We start from the raw sequence: 14,554 nt of genomic DNA on the forward strand, positions 1-14,554 counted from the left end.
GCGGCAGCCAACGCCGGCGATGGTGGTTGGCGGAGCACGGCCGGCGGAGCACTCCGGCGAGCCGGGCGTAGGCGGTGGCGCTCTCGGGCGGCGGCGGGCGGAATCGGGCTCACGCGGGTCCACGATGGGCCTGGCGGGCCGCGGCGGCGGTGGGATGGCGGCGGCCATGTGGCAATCCGGGATTCGCTGAGGGGCGGTGCGGACATGTCCGGTGTGGTGGAGAAGTGTCCGGTGGCGCGAGGAGAGGGAGGGGCTAGGGTTAGACCGCGAAATTTGGAGAGGGGCACATATTTATAGTTGGAGGGAGCTAGGAGAGTCCAAATGAGGTGCGGTTTTCGGCCACGCGATCGTGATCGAACGACCGAGAGGATGGAGAGGGTTTAGGTGGGTTTTGGGCCACTTTGGAGGGGTGTTGGGCTGCAACACACACGAGGCCTTCTCGGTTCCTCGGTTAACCGTTGGAGTATCAAACGAAGTCCAAATGGTACGAAACTTGATAGGCGGCCTACCGATAGTAAACCAAGTCCCCATGACAAGTCTCGGCCCAATCCAAAAACGTTTAACACCCGCATATGAAAAGAGGTAGAAAGGGACACCAGAGGAGATAGGAGCGCCGGAATGCAAAATGGACAACGGGCAAAATGCTCGGAAGCATGAGACGAACACGTATGCAAATGAAATGCACATGATGACATGATATGCAATGCATGACACACAAGCAATGGCAAGGCAACTACAGCGAATAACTGGAGGACACCTGGCACATCGGTCTCGGGGCGTTACAGAAAGCACCAATGTTGGTGTCAAAACAGGCAGATCTCGGGTAGGGGGTCCCGAACTGTGCGTCTAGGCCGGATGGTAATAGGAGGCAAGAGACACGAAGTTTTACCCAGGTTCGGGCCCTCTTGATGGAGGTAAAACCCTACGTCCTGCTTGATTAATATTGATGATATGGGTAGTATAAGAGTAGATCTACCACGAGATCAGAGAGGCTAAACCCTAGAAGCTAGCCTATGGTATGATTGTTCTGTATGTTGTCCTACGGACTAAAACCCTCCGGTTTATATAGACACCGGAGAGGGTTAGGGTTACATAGAGTCGGTTACAATGGTAGGAGATCCAAATATCCGCATCGCCAAGCTTGCCTTCCGTGCCAACGAAAGTCCCTTCCGGACATGGGATGAAGTCTTCAATCTTGTATCTTCATAGTCCAGGAGTCCGGCTGAAGGTATAGTCCGGCCATCCGGACACCCCCTAATCCAGGACTCCCTCAACGACCCATGGTGAAACTGGCCCATAATGAATAGTGTATCACTTTACACCCATTAACGGCCCGTGGTGAAACTGGCCCGTAATGAACAGTCTGTTACTTTATACCCATTAACGGCCCGTTATTCTGTTGGGCCATTTCCAGCACATGTTATCTTTTGGCCTTCTCAGAGCCCATTTATTCTTGGGCTCATTTCCAGCATTAGTTTACTTACGGCCCGTTACTATCATTTTCTGCTTGTGGGCCAAATTCAGCCCGTGGTTACAGTCGGCCCGTTTGTGGTCCGTTAATACGTTGGGCCGTTTTCATAGCGTCATCAAATACGGCCTATTAACGATGGCCCGTTATGGTCGGCCCATGAACGGACGATTCCAACTCTAGCCCGTTTACGGCCATAATGCGGTCTGTTTGGCCCATGTTTGGCCAATCGATCATACGGCCCGTATAAGGCCCATTGATGATACGGCCCGCAGAAGGCCCATTGTTTCTATGGCCCGTAGAAGGCCCATTGTTTCTACGGCCCGTAGAAGGCCCACTATTTCTATGGCCAGTAGGAGGACCAGTGTCATTACAGTAAATATTAGCCCATGGTTATTGTGGCCTAGTTTAAAAAAATAGGTTATTGCAGCCACTAGCTAACCGCGGAAAAAGAACTGCAATGACTACAAGCAAACAAATAAACAAGACAAGAAGGAAATAAATAAGCAAGCAACTAACGCTAGGCTATCACGGCTATTACACATATTACATCCACTGGGCATCAAAGTTCGCCACCAGTGCAAATATAGGGAACAAAGCAGCATATCATATACACTGGTTGTCAAAGTTGGCGCCAGCGCAAATAAATGTCGCAGCAAAATAAATCCAGAACTGAAACCACTTCAGAAGATCTCAAGAAACAATATCCTGGGCACCCATAATGCTAGCAAGATGAACAGCAAGCTTATTAACTTTCTCTTGTTTGGCGCTTAAATCCTCCAGCGCATGCTGTTGCACCAGAAAATATGCATCTGAATTCTGCAGGGACTTCCTCAGTCCTTCAGCTTCCTGTCGCATCACATCTGATCGATGTATTTCAACTTGAAGTTGAGACTCAAGAAGACGAGCTGATTCAGGCAGCAAGTTTGAAGAGCTTGTGCCAGCAGTACTGGCCAGTAACTCAAACACTACATCAAGACAGGACTTTTGGGTTCCCTCACTGTCATCAAGATAGTTTTTATCATCTTTCCTGGAGACCAACAGGGATGTCTCACTATCTTGAACCTTATCTGCATTACTTCCTTTACCATTGGATAACGCGGTACTGTTCTCCAATATTTTGTCCGCATTCTTAAAGAGAAACAAGCAGACACATCACATGTTTACCATGTTGAATATGAAACTCATTTTGGTAAATGAGTTCAGTAGTAAAGTGGACAGGATAACATCATGAAACAAACATATATCTATGTACCATGGTCACTTTATGGTCTATATCATTCTAGTTTTGTTGCCAAATCAACATAGAGACACAGTTCAAATAATATTTGTTCAAGACAAAGCAGAATAGACAGAATATAAGTGTGGGTAACTATAGAGCAATAACAACACTTGTAATGTGCATGACATGAGAACATAATTGTTTATTCAATTGAAACTGAAATCAACATAGAGCAAGTTACAACAGCAAACTAGTTAAAGAAACAGGTTTAAAACATACCTGTTGCGCCATTGGAGTTTCAATTCCATCCTTCAAATTTTAAAATAGTTGGTATGAGTAAATACAGTAATGCAAGAGAAAGGAGTATGAACCATAGCTACAGAACCTGACCTGAGAACAAATCTTCTTCTCCTTTAAGCATTGAGTTGGGATTCGGAGTGGTGGTCCTCGTGCTTTTGGCACTGCAGTTGCCTTACTAACTGCTCGTGTTTGGGTGCTCTATGGTGGTGACGGTGCTGTGTCAACTGGAACTGGGTTACTATCTGCCGGGGTTGGGGTTAGAAGGGGTGTAGCTGGTTCTCTGTCCAACTAGGTAGGGGTACAATCTGTGAGTGTCTGGGTTATGTGTGGTGGATCTGGTCCTTGGGCAAGTACAACCGTGGTTCTATCTGCATCAACTGGTAGCACTATTTTTTCTGAAGACCGTGTTGTTACTCCCTTAGATACTGTCATCACGCTCTCCAATTCAAATGGCTGATAAACAAGAAAAGTAATTGAAAGTATACACATTGTATGATAGACAGGTGCAATAGATAGTGGGGAATAAAAGAGGGCATGAAATAATTCATATTTATGTTGTCTAACCAAACATGATAGCATGACACAATTTCACATATATGATGGCTAACTAAACAGGATAACATGACACAATTTCACATTATGATGGCTAACTAAAAAAGATGGAAAGACATAGTTCAAAATATGAGACTATGTAAACAGGATGACATGACATAACTATATAATGTGTTTATTAAATAGGTTGGCATGCCATAATTCACATACATTCACGGATAGACTGCCATAATTCAAAATATGATGACTGTAAACACTAAACAGGATGAGATGATATAACTATATGATGTCTTTATTAAATGGGTTGCCATGCCATAATTCAGATAGATGATGTGTGTGTACTATGTAAACATGATGGCATGATATAATTCAAATATATGATTTATATAGTAAGCAAGTAAGCAGATGGCAATCCATATATGATGTAAAAACTAAGCAATGCAAGACAACATGCATGACATGGGTAATACAACCCTGCCAAGTTTGAGCATAGACCCCAGGGGGGAAATAGGACTGGTCATCAGTCTCTGAATCCTCCTCTGAGGAGCTCTCTGTAACCAGCAAGATGTCTGCTTCAGTAGGTAGCATTGTCTGCTCTGAATACCTTGTTTTCACTCCAGATACTTCCATCACCGCTTCAAATGGCTGATGCACAGGAAGAGTAGTTGAATATACAAACGTTGTCGACAAATGGAACACGTAATAGAAAAAATGATAGCATGATATAATTCACATACATGGTGATTGGCTAAACAACATGGCATTGCATAATTCACATATATAATGCCTTTGCAACAAGATAGCATTGTATAATTCACATATATAATGTCTTGCAACAAGATGGCAATGCATAATTCACATATATGGTAATTAGACACTGAACAGGTGGCATTCACACAAAGCATGTCTAAACTAATCAAATGGAATAGCAATGCGAGACACCATACGCACGATATGAGCAACATAACCCTGCCAAGTTAGAGCATACACCTCGGTGGGGGGGGGGGGGAATAGGACTGGTCATCTGTCTCTGAATCCTCCTCTGAGGAGCTATCCGTAACCAGCGAGATATGTGCTTCGTCAGATAGCATAGTCTGCTCTGAAGGCCTTGTTTTCACTCCGGAATTTGCCATCACCGTGTCAAATGGCTTATGCACACGAAGAGCAGTTGAATGCACTAACATTGTTGACAAATGTAATATGTATCCAAAAAAAAGGATGGCCTGATATAATTTACATATAAGATGACTGGCTAAGCAGGATGGCATTGCAAAATTCACATATATGATGCCTGGCCAAACAAGATTGCGTTCCATAATTCACATAAACGATGAATAAACTAAACAGATGGCATTCGCACAAAGGATGTCTAAACTAAGTAGATGACATATTTGATGTATAAAGTAAGCAATGCAAGACACCATATGCATGATATAACCAACATCAGCATGCCAAGTTAGAGAGAAGACCTCGGGGGGTAAATAGGAGTTGTCTTCTCCTTCTGAATCCCCCTCAGAACAGATATCTTCCTCTTGATTACTGTTCGAAATGCGTGGAGGGGGGCTGCCTTTGCGCCTACCATCGAGCGGCGTCTGCATGAAATTTTATTGCCACGCAAGGATCGTCTCTTTTGCTCTACATGTTCAGTTCCATTGTTTACAATAATTGTCATGCATAGGAATAAAACATAGTGATATTATGTAAGGAGTGCATGCAGAAATCCAGAGTGATGCTAGCAACCTGTGGATAGACCCAAAACCAATAATAGCAGGCAGATAATGGCTTCAGTTAAAAAATACAGATAATGGCTTCTTTATTGTTTGTTTCCCACCCAACATGAAACTCATAGTAGACACCGGAGATAAACCAAATAGTAGATAGATACTATTGATAGCGGCCCCGATATGTACCCCACAACCATTTAAAAACTCAAGTTTGACCATTAGTTTGGAGCTAACTCAGAGTCTAATCGTGAACAGGACGATAAACTAGAATGTAATATTAAGCGATGCATAACGTAAGCAGACACGAAAGAGTGCGACCTCTCTTGCGGACCCGTGTAGTCCTCGAGGTCATCTGCTCGGTTGATGATGGTAATGCAATTTTCATGGCTGCCAGCTGCGGGGAAGAAGATCTGAGGCGGCAAAAGACGGTCTGGAGGCTGGATCCCTGCTATGCTGGATCCTTCTATCGTTGGAGCAGCTGAGCTGGGGTGGACGACGGTGCAGCAGGAGCGGGACAAACTACGCAATGTTTTCTTTGACAACTATCTGTAAGAGAAGTAATTCTGTAAGGGCTCGTTTGAATTGGAGGATTCCAACAATGCATGGATAGGAAATAGACAGGAATAGGATAGGAATGCACGTGCAAAACAGAGAATTTAAAAACACAGGATTTCTACCAATCTGGGTGTTTGATTCACAACAATTGGAAGATCACAGGATGCAAAGAAGCATGGTGAGATTAAATCAAACCACAAGAAAATGTACGGTTATAATACTATTATGCTACTATCTCTTAGTCTTGTGCTTCATGAATAGGAATTTGAAAAGGAGGACAAGTGAAAATTAAAATTCCTACATTTTTTCTTTCAAGGAGACACTAAAGGAACAAATCCGTGTGATCAGTGGACAATATATATAACATGTAGAGTAAAAAAGAGATTCAACAAGTGTACAACCTCTTTGGCGAAGCCATGTCGATCTCAGCGTGATTGGGTTGGCCGATGAGGATGCTCCAGCTGACTTTGCTGTCGGAGGAGGGGAAGAAGATCTTAGGCGTCTGGAGATGGAGCCCGAGGTACTCCTCCGCCGTGATGGAGTGTTTCGTTGTTGGAGCAGCTCCTGTGATTTGTACGACGCCGAGGCTGAAGCAGGACAAGAGAGACAACGAACAACGTTAACCTGAGTGGAATTCTAATAGCATCTCCAATACATGACGTAAAATACATATCCACAAATTGCTAGATGTAAAATACATCAGCCGCTCATCTCTGAACTTAACTGTCGAAACTGAACTTAACTGTCGAAACTGAATTTTGCTGTCGAAACTAAACGCACTAGCAAGGTGAGGCTACACGTTGGTCGACTGACTTTTTCATCTCTGGTTAGTCGATTTTGCAGCCGTTGGATACGAAATCAAGGGCATGCGGTTCATCTTCAACCTCCACCCCCCTGAGCCGCCAGCCACCACCGGCCAAACAGCATCCCCCCGCCGCCCACGGCCGGCGGTGCGCCGCCCCGCCCACCCCAAAAACACTCCCCACCGCCGGTCCGCTGCCGCCCCGACCATCCCTCTAGCCCCCCCGGTGCCGAGCTTTTTCCCCGGCGATCCCCATGCCAACGCCCCGCCAACGCCCCGCCACCGCCGGCGACCACCGCCCCCATCCTGAACCCTAAGATAGATAGTGGGGTACCTCTCCAGCGAGGCCCCATCCCCGCTGCGGCTTGTTCTTCCTTCACCCCGGCGAGCCCCCCCCACCCCCTAAAAATTAACTGACCCAAAAGTCGATTCAGTCAACTGAAGTGTAGCTAAATCGGAGTAGCATCGCAAGCAAGAGCAAGAGCGAGAGCAGCAGCGCGATCAAGAGCAATAGCAAGAGCAGACCAGGTAGGGGACCGAGAGCAAGAGCAGAGCAGCAGCACGAGCGAGAGCTAAAGCAGCAGCAGCTCCGACTGATGTGGACGTCCCCGCCGAGGAAGCGACGCCGTGGAGGAAGTGGCCGGCGACGCCGCCGTGGATGGAGCCGCGCCGTGTCGGCTCGGGACCGAGCGCCGGTAGCACCGTGAGATCGAATCAAGAAGAAAATGCGCCGATTAGTGTACAACCTCTTTGGTGGCGCCGATTAGGCCGCAGCTTCATCCGAGGAAACGGTGATGATGATGCTCTTCCGCAAGGAAGTGCGTCCGGGCAAAAAAACAAAACGATTCGCCCCCCTGACTGCTGGGACCCCCCAGCTACATCTTCGCAGGCAAGTAAGTGCCTGACAGTCGGGACCCACCTGGTCGAAGCATACGTAGCATTGTCATTCTGGTCACGAACGTGTACGTACATACTGGTCGATGTAGAGGCGCGCACGTGTCGTAGTAGAGGCGCGCACATGTCGTAGTAGAGGCGCGCACGTAGCATGTACATGTACGTACAACGGCGAGGGTGCAAGAAAGAAAATACGACCACGTATGTGTACATAAGGGCAGGGTCTCGAATGCCTACTCGCGCATATGTACGGCCAGGGCTCGTGTACATGGCTGGGTCGGAACAGAGAAACAACGTCGTCGTCGTGTTCATGGGGAGGCAACGGAATGCGTCGTGTTTACGGGGAGGCAACGAAATGTGCCGTGTTCATGGGGAGGCAACGGAATGCGTCGTGTTCATCGGGAGGCAACGGAATGCGTCGTGTTCATCGGGAGGCAACAGAACGCGTGGGAGACAACCGGCTGGGTCGGAACGGAATGCATGGTTGTGTTCATCGGGATGGCTTGGACGGAACAGGCGATGGGGACGAGGCTAGCATACCGCAGAATGGAGGAAATGGACCTCCTACAATCGAAACGGGGGTCTTGTTGATTGGGAGGGGTGTGGCGTACCGCAAAACGGAGGAAACGGACCTCCTACGATTGAAATGGGGGTCCTGTTGATCGAGAGGGGTGTGGCGTACCACAAAACGGATGAAACGGACCTCCTACGGTCGAAATGGGGGTCCTGTTCATCAGGAGGGGTGTGGCGTACCGCAAAACGGGACTCCATGGGATACTGTTCATCTCCACCGTCGACCTCCTCTAGCCTCCACGGGCACGCTACTCCACCGGCTACTGTTCAACCACCCCTCCACCGTCTACTGTTCATCCAGCCCTCCACACCACGGGGTCCTGTTCAACCACCCCTCCACGGGCACCCCTCCATCGTCTACTGTTCATCCAGCCCTCCACACCACGGGCTCCTATTCATCCAGAGGCAACGCCACTGCTCACTGTTCATCCAACCCCCCCCCCCCCCCCCCGTAACGCTCACTATTCATCCAATCGATCGGCTTCAGTTAGCAGCAATAGCGAAGGAATCGCTCGATCGGGTTCAGTTAACAGCCATCGATCGATCGCTTGGGTTCAGTAACACGTAGCCTGTAGTGCAATCGCTCGGGTTCAATTAGAGCCCAACGCCTCGCTCGGGTTCAGTTAGAGCCAATGCCTGTCACACACGCGCGTACGTGTACGAGAGAAACACGCATCGCTCAGCCCTCGACCTCCCACCGTAACCAGGAACTCCCCGAAATTTTCCTCGCCCTCGCTTCTACCATGGTTTTTTCCGTCATGGACGGCCCAAAGAATGTCATGCAGCTGCGTCTCCGGCTCACCCAGGATGAAAAGCCCATTTTCTTTCATGATTTTTTATCATAGAAGTAGGAGCCCACCACATCTATGATGATACCAGTTTTTGTCACAATTATCGTCATAGAGGTGTCATATGTATGACAGAAAAAAATTTCGTTCGGCCGAAAATGTCACGGATGTGTCTTTTTTTGTAGTGTTGATCATCCGAAGGCCATCGTTTCTGAATATTACCCATTCTAAGCTTTCATCTCTCCTTCTCCAAATCTTATCGGTGCATCATTTAAGTATTATCTAGTCATCTTGTCATCTCTTCATTCTCTTGTATCTAGATTTCTCAAGTATCTTTATTCATTTTCTAATTATTCCCGGTGATTCGTGATCTTTTCTTTGTGTGTTTCAAATTCTCATGATGGTTCGTTCAAGATTCCTCCTCCTTTGCTATCGTATCAATTAAGTCATTCTTTCCAAATCCTACCGGTGATTTGTTGAAGACCTTCCCAAGTTTGTGCTATATCTCTCCTTAATCCTTCTCAAAGAGAATAAGTAGTATGCCAAATCCGTTGCTTGTCATCAATTTAAGTTGACGAAGGATAAGCATAATGTAATTCTTATTCTTGTTTCATCGAGTAAATTCAAATCCTTATTCTAGAGGTTCATCAAAATTCTTGGTTTCAATTGTTTCATCTTTCTTTTTACGAAGTTCCATGTTTTCTGGGTTATATCATCGCGAAGCTCCATCCAATCATTGCAAGGCTTCAATCTTGTTCGCTTCAACCTTCAATTCTTATATGTTATCATTTCCTATCCGGAGTTCTTCATGGAGGCTCAACATGGTGGTTCATCAAGGATTTAATTCATTCTTCAAGTGTTCATCAAGATTCGTGTTTGAGGAGTTCAAGCATTCGTCATCTTGCATTATGAAGTGCAATTCTTTCTATCTTTTCTTCTGAGGTGGTGTTATGTCATTCATGATAATCTCCCTTTGTGTTTCATGATTCACAAGTTTTCAAGAGTGACATATTTAAATCCATCATTTTCTCTTCGTTCAAGAGATCTTTCCAACCAATCAATCTTTTTGTTGGAGTTATATTGGGTTATATTTCACCTGCAGCCTTCCCTAAGGAACGTAGCTATTTGTGGTGCTTATCAATGATTCAATTATCTCCTTCTCATCTCGGTGAAGAAGTTTTGCTTCTCTTCGTTGATCTCAACCAATCAATTTTTTGTTTCGTTAGTGGAAGAATTTCACCTCAAGTTTTGAGATGTTTTCCATAAGCCCACAACAAGCATATTCATTTCATTGTGATTTTCCAACAACTCCGTTCAATCCTTCTCTGTCAGGATCCTTTTCAAATTCAGTCGTGGTATTTGTCATTTTCGTCTCCATTCTTTTCATTCCATTATTTCATTTGTTCCGGAGGCTTTGCGTTGTTACTCTCGTCAAGTATCATTCCATCTTCTCATTTTGTCAAGATCATGTTCTTTCCTTGCTTACCCATTTAATTGGAGTGCGGTGTTCTCTTTTCAAGTTCTTTTCATCTTATCAGGATTTTCTTCTCTTTCCTACCAGAGTGTTGCCCAAATTATGTCCTTCTCATCCGTTGTCTATCTCATTTTAACCGGAGTGGCTTCAAATTCTTTCTTGACCATTGAGCTCGTCATTCATCTCTTTGCAACATCCAAGTTTCCCATGGTGTTTTTTGTTCCCTCTTTTATAATGAAGTGGTTTCAACTTCGTTCATATCATTTTTCTTCTTTCTTTCAAGTTGTTAAACCTCTCAAGGTTCATGGTTTCACTCATTTGTCAAAGAAACAACTTTGTCTTACCTATTCCTCTTCCGCTTCTATCCGGTGCCATCCCTAGATCTCGGGACAAGATCTCTTGTAAGTGGAGGAGAGTTGTAACGACCCGAGACCGACGCTCCAGATGCCTTCTATGTTATTTCGTTGTTACCATGTGTTTTATTTGTTTGTTGAATTCATCATAGCATCATGCGCATTGCATCATCATGTTTTCATACACTTGCATCCACTCGTAGTTGCCGCTTCTTCCATGTCTCTATTGACCTCCTCTCAGATCAACCGGGCCGCTCTCTTCTCTTGTGTCTTCTCTGTGGCCTTTTGTCAAGCACATTGTCTTTGTCGACATCTCTCAGGTGCTCGTGACCAATGGGTCCGCATCATCCCCAAACATCCCCAAAATACCTTCATTTTATTCATTGGACTCCCTAGCCTATTTTTTCCGTTCGACCGATTATGATCGGAGGGGCTAGATAGCCCCTAACCAAAAACCCACATGCTATAAATAACAGTCTAAATCCTAGCCCCTACTTGTCCAATCCACCCATTCCCATCCCGCCGCCACCAACCACTTTTGTCTTGTTTCCTCCGGATCCCCTCCTGATCCATTCCACCAACCTGATTTGTGGCCACCTCCCATGATTTACGCCGCTTTTTGGGGATATACCCCGCGGTATGACCCGGACGGGCTTGGCGACTCACTAGAGACCCGGTTGGAGCTTGGCGACTCACTAGCGATCCGCCCGGACATAGCGGTTTACAGGCAGCCCGCTCGGACATTGTGACTCACTGGTGACCCGGCGGGCAGGTCAGATGGATGACAAGGCCCAAGGCCCAGAAGACCGGCTCGAATTATGGTGGGTCGGCTTATGAGAAAAGGCATAAGGAATATTTCCTTACAAAGGAAGGAAGACTAGGACTCCACTTGTAATAGAGTAATCCCAATCCTACTAGGACTAGTCATGTAAGCCGCCCCTTCAACATATATAAAGACGGGCAGGGCACCCCAAGAGGGACAGAAAAATAATTGCTAAGGCTAGACACAACTAAAGGTGACTCCCTCATGAGCATAATGACACCTAGCGACAAACATCATTTAGGGCTATTACCGGATGATGTTTCCCGGGGCCCAAAGCTATCTAAATCCTTGTCTTATGTGTTAATCCGCCTCGCGTCTCTCATCCCGATCAACCCCTCTCAAGCTACCACATAGACGCGTTGGCCTCATGACTAAGTCCTTTCACTTGGACATCTGTTGTGACAATTCCATGACAGTTGGCGCCCACCGTGGGGCTCGCGCACGTTTGTGTTGAGTTCTTCAAGGGATCTTTCACAGAGTTTCGAGAAGGTCACAAATTTCCGGATGAAGAAGAACCAGTTGGAAAGATCTGCATCATCTCCATGGCAAGCAGTCGGAACAACGCATGAGATTTGAGATAAAAGAAATTGAGGGCTGTGTTTTTTACAGCCGCTAAAAAGATCATGGAGACTGAGACAAAATATTGTTTGGATCTGTCGTGGCCTCAGATGGATTATGGTGGTTAGTCCATGATGTAAATACCAGGAAAGATCTGCATCAATGTCAAAGTTTACAACTACAAATCATCGAGACCAAGAAGATGAGTCGTCGGAATCCTCGATGCACATGCACGAAGCAATCATACCGTTTCAACCAGTGCTCGATCGGATCGGCCGGTGCAAATTCACATTAAAAAAAGTTAGTTCTTATCAACCACGACTCGAAGAGGGATGAGATGGTGAGCACAGACTCGGAGTCCTTCGTTGCGGTTTCGCCGGTTCAATCGAGTCACCCAACTTCGCCTCTGAGCCATTACGGCCGGCCCGGGCTCTATCGTCGCCGCCGGTGCACTTCTGAACCGCCGCTGCGCCAGGTCACCTTCTGCTTCCATCGACCCCGCCCCAACCGGCCTGCCATCATCGTCTCCACCACTTCCTTGAGCCGCCGCTGCCGTCCCGGGAAGAGTGGTTTCGCTCCCGGCGTGAGCCACCGGCCGTCGTTGTTGCCTGCAAGCCGCTAGCAATCCTCGTTACCTGCAAGCCACCAGCCATCCTCGTTGCCTCTGAGCCGCCGACCGTCGTTTGAATCGCAGGTTGCGACCCGGCTGCTCCGAGACGCCCTACTCCCCTGCTGTTTGGAACCGCCAGCCCCGCCTCTGGTCACGCCATCTCTAGGCCGCCTTGAGCCGGCCTGGCTCCACCGAGAGTTGCCGCCGAGTGCCACGACCCGCCTGCTTCTGCCGCAGAGCCGTCATCGAGCACCACCTCCGTCGGAGCTGCCGCGAGCCACCGTTGCTGAGGGAGTCCTGGACTAAGGGGTCCTCAGGCGTCCGACCTATTGGACATGGGCCGAACTGATGGGCTGTGAAGGTACAAAAGCTGAAGACTCTACCCGTGTTCGGATGGTACTCTCCTTGGCGTGGAAGGAAAACTTGCCGACTAAATATGAAGATTCCTTTCTTTGTAACCGACCTTATGTAACCCTAGATCCCTCCTGTGTCTATATAAACCGGAGGGCTAGGCCCGTAGAGATATCCAAATAATCATAGTCAGACAGGCTAGACTTTTAGGGTTTAGCCATTACGATCTCGTGGTAGATCAACTCTTGTAATACTCATATTCATCAAGATCAATCAAGCAGGAAGTAGGGTATTACCTCCATAGAGGGGGCCCAAACCTGGGTAAACATTGTGTCCCCTGTCTCCTGTTACCATCGATCCTAGAAGCACAGTTCGGGACCCCCTACCCGAGATCCGCCGGTTTCGACAGCGACATTGGTGCTTTCATTAATAGTTCCACTATGTCGTCATCAAAAGGTTTGATGGATCCTTCAATCATCTACAATGGCGCTGTCCAAGGGGAAGTCTTCCTCCCCTGACAGATCTTCGTGTTCGGTGGCTTTGCACTGCAGGCCAACTCGCTTGGCCATCTGGAGTAGATCGAAAGCTACACCCCTGGCCACCAGGCTAGATTTGCATGCTTGAACTACGTCGCAGATATCCCTGCCACCACGATGAATATGACATAAATTTTTCATCAGTCCATACACAGGAGATAGCACCTGTGGCTGCTCCGGTTTTAGATCCGGAGCAGATCGCGCCATCCGAGGACGGGAAGCTCAACCCCGCCACAGAAGCCGCAGACTCAGCGGCATTGGAGCCGCACACAGACTTAACTTCAAGTGACATCTGTGTCACCGGAACCATGGACTCGTCTCCGGCTAAAGGTTCCGAACCTTGCGCGTCCACGTACGTTGAGCTTGATCGGTCATCGATCGTCGAATTCAGCTCTGCGGATATCTTCCGACACTCGCCCTTGGGCGTCGTGTTAAACTCGTTAAGAGCTCTATCCATAGCAGGGGGCTCACAGCCGAACTATAACCGGTTCGGACTGGAGGCGGACGGTGGAAATTTTTTCTTCCCACCCACTTCATACACACTGTTGAAGACTTAACCGACACACTCGATTACGGCTCCGATGACATCGACGGTATGGACGACGATGCCGATGAGGACTCGGGCCAAGACCCACCGTTTACCGGACGCTGGACAGGCACCTCTTCTTACGATGTGTACATGGTGGATACACCTAAAAGAACTAACGACGACGACAAAGAAGATCCAGTCGAGGACGAACCTCCTGTGATACAACCAAAACGCCGGCATCAGCCGCGCCGCTCTAAGTCACGTCATGGAAAAGACGACGACACTGGCACAGGGGAAATAATATTCCGAACGATGCCAAAGATAATGAGGACCCCGTTGAGATAACCTCCGAACAAGAGGAACGGGAAAATAGGAGAATTAGCCCTGACAAACAGGTCATAAACGATGACTCAGAGGACAGTAATTATCTTCCACTCTCCGA

Source organism: Triticum urartu, chromosome 6A, assembly GCF_056163025.1.
Source record: "Triticum urartu cultivar PI428250 chromosome 6A, HENAU_Tu73, whole genome shotgun sequence".
NCBI lineage: Eukaryota > Viridiplantae > Streptophyta > Magnoliopsida > Poales > Poaceae > Triticum > Triticum urartu.